General features: G+C 50.9%; 1 protein-coding gene across 2 annotated transcripts in view; it reads left to right on the top strand.

Annotated features, from left to right (window-relative positions):
- The first annotated feature begins 3,111 nt into the window (after positions 1–3,111).
- The window catches only part of SEMA5B (semaphorin 5B), a 120,647-nt gene continuing 114,950 nt past the window's right edge, over positions 3,112–8,808 (top strand). The window contains exon 1 of one of the 2 annotated variants that reach the window (XR_002732115.2): positions 3,112–3,271. The gene's annotated coding sequence lies outside the window, so the exon portion shown is untranslated. Of the gene's footprint in view, positions 3,272–3,904; positions 4,254–8,808 lie in introns of those variants that run through there. The other variant, XM_023214794.2, reaches the window with a different exon arrangement.

Below are 8,808 nucleotides of genomic sequence, written 5' to 3'. Positions count from 1 at the left end.
ACATGGCTCTGAAGGTCAAAGGGGATAGAACACGGCAAATACTTTTGTAAACTGTAAAGTGCTACACACAAGGAAAGGACCAAGTGTGCAAATATGGTAAAGAGCATAATGTAGAGCAGGATTTAAAGAAGTATCTTCAGGTAGAGTCAGAATCATAGAATACATGTGCAAGGAGAAGCTTACAAACCAGTGGATCAACCCCTTTCATTTTATCCAGGAGGAGCTGAGGTTGGAGAGATTAAGAGGCTTGTCCAAGGACACTTAGCTCATCAGTGGCCCAGCTCATCCTAGGACTGGGGAGCCCTAACTGCTGGTGCAGTGCTCTTTCCACCACGTGAAACACCTGCTCACATTTACTGCTTCAGCTCTCTCTGATAACCAGGGCCAAGTAATTCTTCAAACAGAAATCTAATTATATCGCCTTGTGCTTTTATACATGCTACTTCCTCTGCCTGGAATACTCTGCCTCCTCCTGCTTCTCTGTCTGGCAAATTCCTGCCTTATCTTCCACTCCTAACTAGAATGGCCCTTTCCAATGAAGACTTCTTTGTCCTGTTTGGTAGAGCTGGTAACTGACTCTCCATGTGCCTGCAAAGCTCCCATCCTGTGGCAGTCCTTGCATTTGCTATGGCTACGTCTGCCTCCCCTGCCTGCCTGTGAAGCTCTTCCTATGACCTCTCTGCCTCGCATACTGAGTGACACTTAAATGTTTGGGAAGGAAGGAAGATCTCTTTCACGTTAGTTCAGGACAATGGCAAAGCAGTCATTCTGTGACACTTCAGTTCCTCTGACCTGAGCATGCTTTTGGTTCACAAATTGACAATGACTTCTGGGGTGGGTATTTTCTTTTTTCTTTGCCATCCCCAGGCACAATAAGCAGACAATTCTGGGACCAGAAAATAATTTGGACATTATACTTGCTTACTTTTTATTTTCCATTCTCTGTCTCCTATTAGTATATGACTGGCTGTTTGCCTTTTGCTGCAAGACAAGGTTTGTGTTTGTGCCTGGGCTATGCACAAGCATGTGTACACACACACACACACACACACACACACACAGATGGCCTCTTGGGAGAGCCTGCATTCATTTTTTAGCTTTATCTCCCCGAAAATGCCCTTAGGTAGAAGGAAGGAGACAGTGTTGTGCTCCAGCTTATCCTGTCAAACTGCTTCTTGCCATGGTCCAGGGGTAGGAGGATGGCAGGGAGGAGGTGCTTCTCTGGGGCTCTTAGTGTCTCCATTCTTCTGCTGTTCCACCCTTGAGCATGATAATTTGGACCTAGTTCTTAATGGTTTGGAATTTCTAGGTCAAGAGTGAATCCTAAAAACTCCTTCTCACCCCCTATATTCACCGCTCTTTAGCTTGTTTGCTTAACACTGTTAATTACTATATTTCCATTCTGCTTAATTAACAATGTTTCTTAGTAGGAGGAGAATTGCTCCTAACAGAAACAATTATCTTATAGGTTATTGCAAAGGTCTAAGGAAGGTGGCAGAAGCTGGTTGTGACACTGTGGTGATGGGATCAACACTCCAGGTTTTGCTCCAAGTAAGTGATTCAGATTCTAACCAGGCTGGGTTTGCCAAAGAGCAGGTGGTAAGCCAGGCCAGTAAAGAAACTGTCCCTTCCGGAGGGTTGGGCTTCTGAAGCTCTCTTGTATTGAGAGCTCTTGAGTAATCACTGTTAATCAATACAATACTTTAGGATGCAATTAGGATTAATTAGTCCAGTATTGCTAGCTGCCCTGCTACTTGGTCTGTCTCTTTGGGTGCCTCCTTGTCTTGGCTCCTGCTTCCCCTGAAAAGGAAAATTTCCTTCCCTGTGTTCCCAGCCTGGGGTCTCCTCTCTTCTCTTCCTGTGCCAGTCCCCAACCCCCTCTCCACTTTATAACATGGAGAGGGAGAGCCAGGAAGGGCCTTGACATGACAGTGGGAAGAAAAGAAAGAACACAATCAAAACACGGTAGCAAACAAGAGAGCAGGTGAGAGAATATGTGAAGGGTGGAGAATATTTTGGTTATCTTTCAAGAGAGAGCTGTGGCTGACAGAGCCACTCAGACGGCATTTTGTCTGTTCTCCCAACCAGACAAATTGGAAGCTCTCCTGTTCATTCCCTGGTCCTGCAGTATGAAATAGCTTCAAGGTTTTTTGTGTTAATTAAAAGGTATGTCTATATTGCACATACTTCTATTTTTTGTGATGACAAAAACATTCCCCACAGCTCTGTAGGGAATGGAGGGGGGGGGGCACGCTTATAGCAGTGGGAAGGTTCCACAGTGGGGATCAGGAGACCTATCCCCATCTCAGCCTGGGACTCTGGAAGAATGGTCCAAGGCTCATGATAGATTTGGACTCAATATCCTGTGCTGCCTCTTCCAACTTGGTTTTTACCCCAATATTAAATGAATGGGCTACCAGACTGGTATGCCTTCACATGCCCATTTCCTTCCTTTTCTTCTCTGCCTCTCTGCCTTTGTGTCCAGAACCTGTTTTCCCTTTGTAAGTTTCTCTCCATTCTGCACATTATGAGTTTCAGCATTTCTGTTGCCCTAGAAAGTCTATCTTTGAGGTCTTGCACTGTTTCTCTTTCTACAGTGTCTCATAAACTCCCTTCTTGGATTCAGAACCACCCTTTCTTTCTCATTATCCTGTCAAACTGCTTCTTACCATGGTCCACGGGTAGGAGGATGGCAGGCAGGAGCTACTTCTCTGGGGCTCTTAGTGTCTCCATTCTTCTGCTTTATCGGGGTTTCCTTTACCCAGAATTTTATTATGTAAAATGCTTCACTAAGACTTTGTTCTAATTATCCGATTTCTGGCATACTCTAGAAAGTCTTTTGATATTTTCCTTCCTCCAACTTATCTATTTTTATTCCACAGTTCTCTTTGGTTATCTCTTAGAATCACACTTTCCTGGTTTTAGTTTTTCAGATCCTTTGTCTTTCTCACTCGTTCTTTTTTTAAATTTTAAAATATATTTTTTGTTCAGCAGAGGGCTCCCTTCCCATCCCTCTTGCAGCCCGGGCAGCTAGGATTTGAAGCTTGCCCCCTGCGTCTTTCTCTCCCGCCTTCTAGCCATCAGAAACACTAGATCACTGAAACTTGTAAACAATTCGGCCTCGCTTGTTTGTGATTGCGCTAAACCTTCGGTCCTCAGCCGAGAACGCTCCAGCACCTCCGCGGATCGCTCATCTCTTGGCTGCCCTCCCACTGTTCCTGATGTTATTTTACTCCCCGTATCCCCTACTCGTTCTTCACAATTCTATAGGGTGCGTATTATTAGCCCCAGTTTACAGCTGAGGAAACTGAGGCTTGGAGAGGTTCTCTCAATATCGTACAGTTTGCAAGGTTAACCCTAATCCGGCCAGTTCTGGCTTTCCAGCCCAGCCCAGCAGCCTAGCCTCCCTCTCTGCCACTGCAGTTTATAACGGCTCTCCCCCGTTTCACACGAGGTCCCTTCCCCTTCAAATCCACAGGCAGGAAGATCGTTCCGAACTGATGGGGCTGGGGAATGTGGGAGTCCGGAGTGGGATTTGGGGGAGCTTCCTCAGGCCCGGAGTGTTGGATTGGGCAGGTCCCGCCGATGGCTCGCTAAAATGTAACATTCGAGATGGGGTGACCGAGCACTGCAAGGCGGGATGTGGCAAACGGCGGCAAATGCTCGGGGGCCTAGGTCTTGCCGCCGGAATGCCCGCCGGGGAAGGGGCTTCGGCCCACCCGGCTGGTAACCACACTCTGGCAGGCCCCGGGCGGGAGTCGGCCGAGCGGCCGCGCTGCAGGGCGCCCCCTCGCGCTCCTCCGCGCGCCTCGAGGCTGGCGGGTGCAGCGCCCGCCGCGGCAGGTCCGCTCCAGCCCCCTCCTCACTTTCGCTCCCGCTCCCCTCCTTCTCTCCTTTCGCTCGCAACTCCTCCCCCACCTCCCCCTCCCTCCTTCTGCTCCCGCGGTCTCCTCCTCCCTGCTCTCTCCGTGCACCGGGTCGGGAGCTACTTGGAGCGCGGGGTCTGGTGCCAGAGCCCAGCTCCGCCGAGCCGGGCGGGTCGGCAGCGCGTTCAGCGGCTGATGGGAGCCCGACCGCAGCTGGCGCGTGCCGGGGTCGGGACTGAACTGGAGCGCTGAGAGCTGGAGGCCTTTCCTGCGCGGCCGCCCTATTCCCAGACCGGCCGCCAGCTCTCCTGGTTCGTCCCCGCCGCTCCGCGCCGCCCGGGAGTCGGAAGCCGCGGGGAACCGGGCACCTGCACCCGTCGCTGGGAGGTGAGTCCCGGGAGCCCCAGGCGCTTCCCCTGCGCGGGTTGGGGCTGCAACTTGCAAACTTCAGCAACTCGGGTGGGTATCGGGGTAGGGAGGTAGGGGTCTGGGCTCTGGCAAGTTGAAGCCAGGTAGGTGAGGCTGCGGGCGGGAGGACAGGGGGTCCCCTGGCTTCCGCGCCACCCGCTGCCACCTCGGCTTAAGAGCCCTCTGCGCTGCCGCGTTCCCGCCGCCCGCCAGCTCTGGGTCCCGGTTGCACTGGGCCCTGCCCGGGCTGTGGTCGGCGCATCCGGGCTGCAGCGGCGATGGGGACCCGGGACCCAGACCTGGAGGAGACGGACGAGTGAGGCTGAGAGACAGAGGGACAGAGGGACAGAGGTGCGGAGATGGAGGCTTAGGTAGGGCCGGCTAGTAAACAGCGCGGAGGGAGAGTGCGGGCGGCGAGGCGCGTGGGAACGCGTGGCCCGCCCGGAGTGTGAAATCTCCCGCTCAGGGACGTCCCCGCTCCACCGCCGCCGCCTGCGGAGCCGCCGCCCGGATTCTTCCCAGACCCCCCTCCAGGACACTCTTGCCCTGCGGAGCACGAACTCTGCCCGTCAGGCCTCAGGGGCAGTGGCTCGGGGCCCTGCACTCCCGGCTGGGAGGGTGGAGAGGGGTGCGGCAGCTGGAAGCCGGGACGCGAGCGGCGATTTCCCGATTTATGTTTCTCATGGTAATTTGTCTTTGTGGTTGGGGCTGCCCATTCACTTTCCGCTCACGTCCTGCGGGAGATCCAGCGAGGAGGGAGGGAGCGGGGGGGAGCTCGGGCACTGAGAGGGATGCAGACGGGAGAGGGGATCGGGGACCCGCGCGGGGAGGGAGCCGAGAGGGAAGTGGTCGCGGGACTGGAGGAGGAAGAAGGCGAGGCTCGAGAGGATCCAGCCCAACGGAGCCGACTCCTTTGCCCACCGCAAACTTTAAACAAGGAGGAGGACCACCTGCAGCGCCGTTCTTGCCCCGGCCTCCCCCTTCACCCCAAGCCCAGTCTTTGGGTCGTTCCGACTGAACACCGCGCCAGGCGGGAGTGGGCCGCGAGTCTGGATGAGGAGAGAGGAGCGCTGGATTCTGCCCACACCCCTGCGATCCTGCCCAGGCTTTCTGCAGAGGGGCGGGGTGAGAGCAGCCGGAGCCGGAGGGCTGCCTACCCTGGGGTGCACTCCTTCCTGGCTAACGGAATTGGGACTGGGGGTTTGGAAGCTTGCCTGTGTATAGACTTCACCACGATCCTACCTTCTCTGGCTCTAGCCCCATCTTTTTCCTTCAGCCCCTAGTGAATCCTACCTCCTTCCAGGTTTCTCAGGCACCCCGACCCATTTTGGCCGCGGGGCCTCTCTCCGCAGCCCTCCCTGCCCGCTTGCTCCTCACTTCCCACTTCCGCTCATCTTTTTAAGCCCGTTCTCTTCTTGACAATCAGCAGTGGCCTCTCACCTTTTCTAAGCCGGGACAGATGACCTTGAGGAAGGGACAAGAGGAGAACTTGAACCTTACAACTGGACCTCACAACTTAGGAAAAGAGGGGCAGATTTAAAAACAGCTTGGAAAGAAACAGCCAGTACCTTGCCCTAAGTCTAGATTTTCAACGGAGGAGGAAAGGAGATAAAATACAGCAGAGACGGGGGAACTTGCCACTTGGTCACTCATGGGGCGGTGAGAACTGTTCTGACCTTAGGGTGTGGGAGTAGACCACTCGCTAGGAAGGGCTGCCTCTGGCTGTGCTGTGTTGGGAAAGGTAAGTGTGGGTTTCGAGGGGTGCTCTTTTCTCCACATGGACACCTATCACCACCAGTTTGAGAAGGAATGGCAGATCTTCCATCCCTTTTCTTTTTCTAAGCAGCCAATACCAGAGCCTTCCTCCTCCAAAGCCAACAATAGCGACCATAATCATCACTGTGGACATCCAACACTGTTTAAACCCCTACTGTGTGCAATGCACCGTGCTAAATGCTGGTAGATAAAAAGAGGTACAGTGCTGAGCCCATGCCTTGAGAGGTTACTAAGTTCACCAGTTTGATCCTGAGACACTTGTCTCCGTGTTTGTGGAGGGAGAACATGGAGAGGAAAATGCAGTGGCTGTACAGGCAGCAAGGTGCCTGATGACCCAACGGTTTAGGAGAGGAAGGATTAAAGAAAGCTTGATAACTCAGGTCAAACAGAGAGCTGAGCTTATTGACTCTGCCCTGAGATAGGACAGCCAGCACCTCCTTTCCCACTAGCGAGGGGAAAAAGTTCCTTTACCACTTCTAGTGCCAGACTAGAAAACCAGAGAAGCCAAGAGGTCCAGCCCCAAACTATAGATTGCTACCTCCCCATTAGGACTGAGGAGCCCCAGAAACTTTCTTGTCTTAGGGTGAACTTCCTGGCTTGTTTGAAAGACCCTCCGCTGGTCACTTCTTATTGAGATTCAAAGCTGGAAGAGGCCCTGGAGATTGTCCCTGTCAGGAGAAGCACAAATTCAAATGCCTACAGAAGGGCAGGCAGATCACAATGTGTTGATCAGGCAATTAGAGTGGCCCAGCTTATGGGCAATTGGGAGTTCAAAGCCAAACTGGCCAAGTGAAATGGTCCTAAGAAAATCAATTAACAGCCTTTAAGTAGCCTGACCCCTTATATCTATAGAGTAAGAAATTAAGATTCTAAGAAGTGAGCTCATCTGCCTTGGATGTACATGTTATCTTATCTCCCTATACCTTGGGGATTGATTGAAATATCTCATGGCCTGGTTCTACCTCTGACCTGTTGGGCCCTTGGCTTACCCTCATTCTCAGGGCCCATTAAGATTCTTCTGTGAGATGATAAGTTCCTTGAGGGAACCATCTTGTTTTACTCAAATCTGAGCACATCACATCCATTGATATAAGGTTCCGCATGCAGAGCCAAGACTAGATTCAGATCTCCTGTTCCCCTTCCCACTGGGAATCCGGTGGGTGTAAACCAATTTTATTCTTTATAAAAAAGAGAAAATTCAACCATAACTTTTTGTTTCATCTAATGTAGCAATAGGGTTAGATGAGATAAGTCTAGAAGCTCACATTGGATGTTTGCAGATTCCAAGGAACATCCAGAAAGCCCTGATCCCTGAGTGGGGATCTAAAAAGAGGAATGGGAACCCATCATGGGGCTGGAGGAACAGCAGACATTTATGGATGGAGTACATGTATTTGGGAAGAAGATGCTATTGGGTCCAATTATTTGAACACTGATCATGACACTCCTGTCCTTAGTCTTGGTCACCCTCTTATATCCAATGATCTGAGTTAGCAACTCATTACCAGTCAACCAGTTCACCACTTTCATTGATGACTGAGGTGGTAGAATGGACAGAGGGACAAAAAGACAAGATCCCTGATTAGAAGTGCACGTCACCTTGTTATGTTATATTGCCTTAAAGAAGCCAGAGCTGAGTTCTGGTGCCACATCACCTATACCCTGGCAGTAGACAGATGTTTCCTATGATCTTCTAGTGTTGGCTTTGTCACTGCCTGGGTACAGAGTAGAAGAGACCATCAGTGGCAGTAAACTCCTGTATTCACTCACCTACTATGTGCCAGGAAGTGTTCTAGGAGCCGTGGATACAACAGTAAACAACACATGCCTCTGATCTCCCAGGATGGGATAAATCAGCATGACTAAGAGTACACAATTATCAGCATTGCCTCAACATCTGTGGTGGAATTTACTGTGGTGTTTTTCCCCTGTGGGTTTGTCTGGGGGACCTGACAGCTAATGTGGAGTTGTCCAAAGGACTTGGAGTCCAGGGTTTTTGGGGGAGGGTCAGAGGGCTAGGATTCCATCACCTTAGCTGTTTCCTAGTTCCAAGTTCCCTCTCTGTGCCTCAGATTCCTCACTCATCAAAGGTAAACATGTACTTTGTACCTATGGTGTAGTACATGGCAAAGCCAGGCTCCTGGAGATCTGAGCATCTGGAGCTCTGGGGATGACAAATGCTTGGAGGGAGTGTTATTTATACTTAAGCATCTAAACCCCACTGGATTCTGGGGACCATCTTTTGCCTCATTCAGTCACCTTGATCACTAGCTTGTCTTTATCTCCTGTGTGTGTGTGTGTGTGCTGGAAATAGTTACTTCTAATGAATGAGTTTTCTTTACATTCAGATCTTTGCATTTGAGTTTAGCCATCACTAAGTTGGCCTTAAATTTATTTATTTTATTTTTTATTATACTTTAGGTTCTAGGGTACATGTGCATAACGTGCAGGTTTGTTACATATGTATACATGTGCCATGTTGGTGTGCTGCACCCATCAACTCGTCAGCACAGTTGGCCTTAAATTTATGACAACACTTAACTAACTTGGTCTTAAATGTATGGCAAGAGGCCAAAGCAAATGCCTTGACTAATGGAATTTCATTGAATTGACAGAATTGAGCCCTTCATTTATAGCATGTGTGGACAACACCTGGATTTTTCACTGGCATCGTGCTATACTTTTGCAAATTCCCCTCTTTGTGACCCCTTTTCGGTTTGATGACATCTGCCTTAGCTGAGGAGATAATCCTCTAATG

This window comes from Piliocolobus tephrosceles, chromosome 2 (genome assembly GCF_002776525.5).
Source record: "Piliocolobus tephrosceles isolate RC106 chromosome 2, ASM277652v3, whole genome shotgun sequence".
Lineage (NCBI taxonomy): Eukaryota > Metazoa > Chordata > Mammalia > Primates > Cercopithecidae > Piliocolobus > Piliocolobus tephrosceles.
The sequence above is the reverse complement of the archived record's forward strand: the minus strand, read 5'-3'. Positions and strand labels throughout refer to the sequence as shown.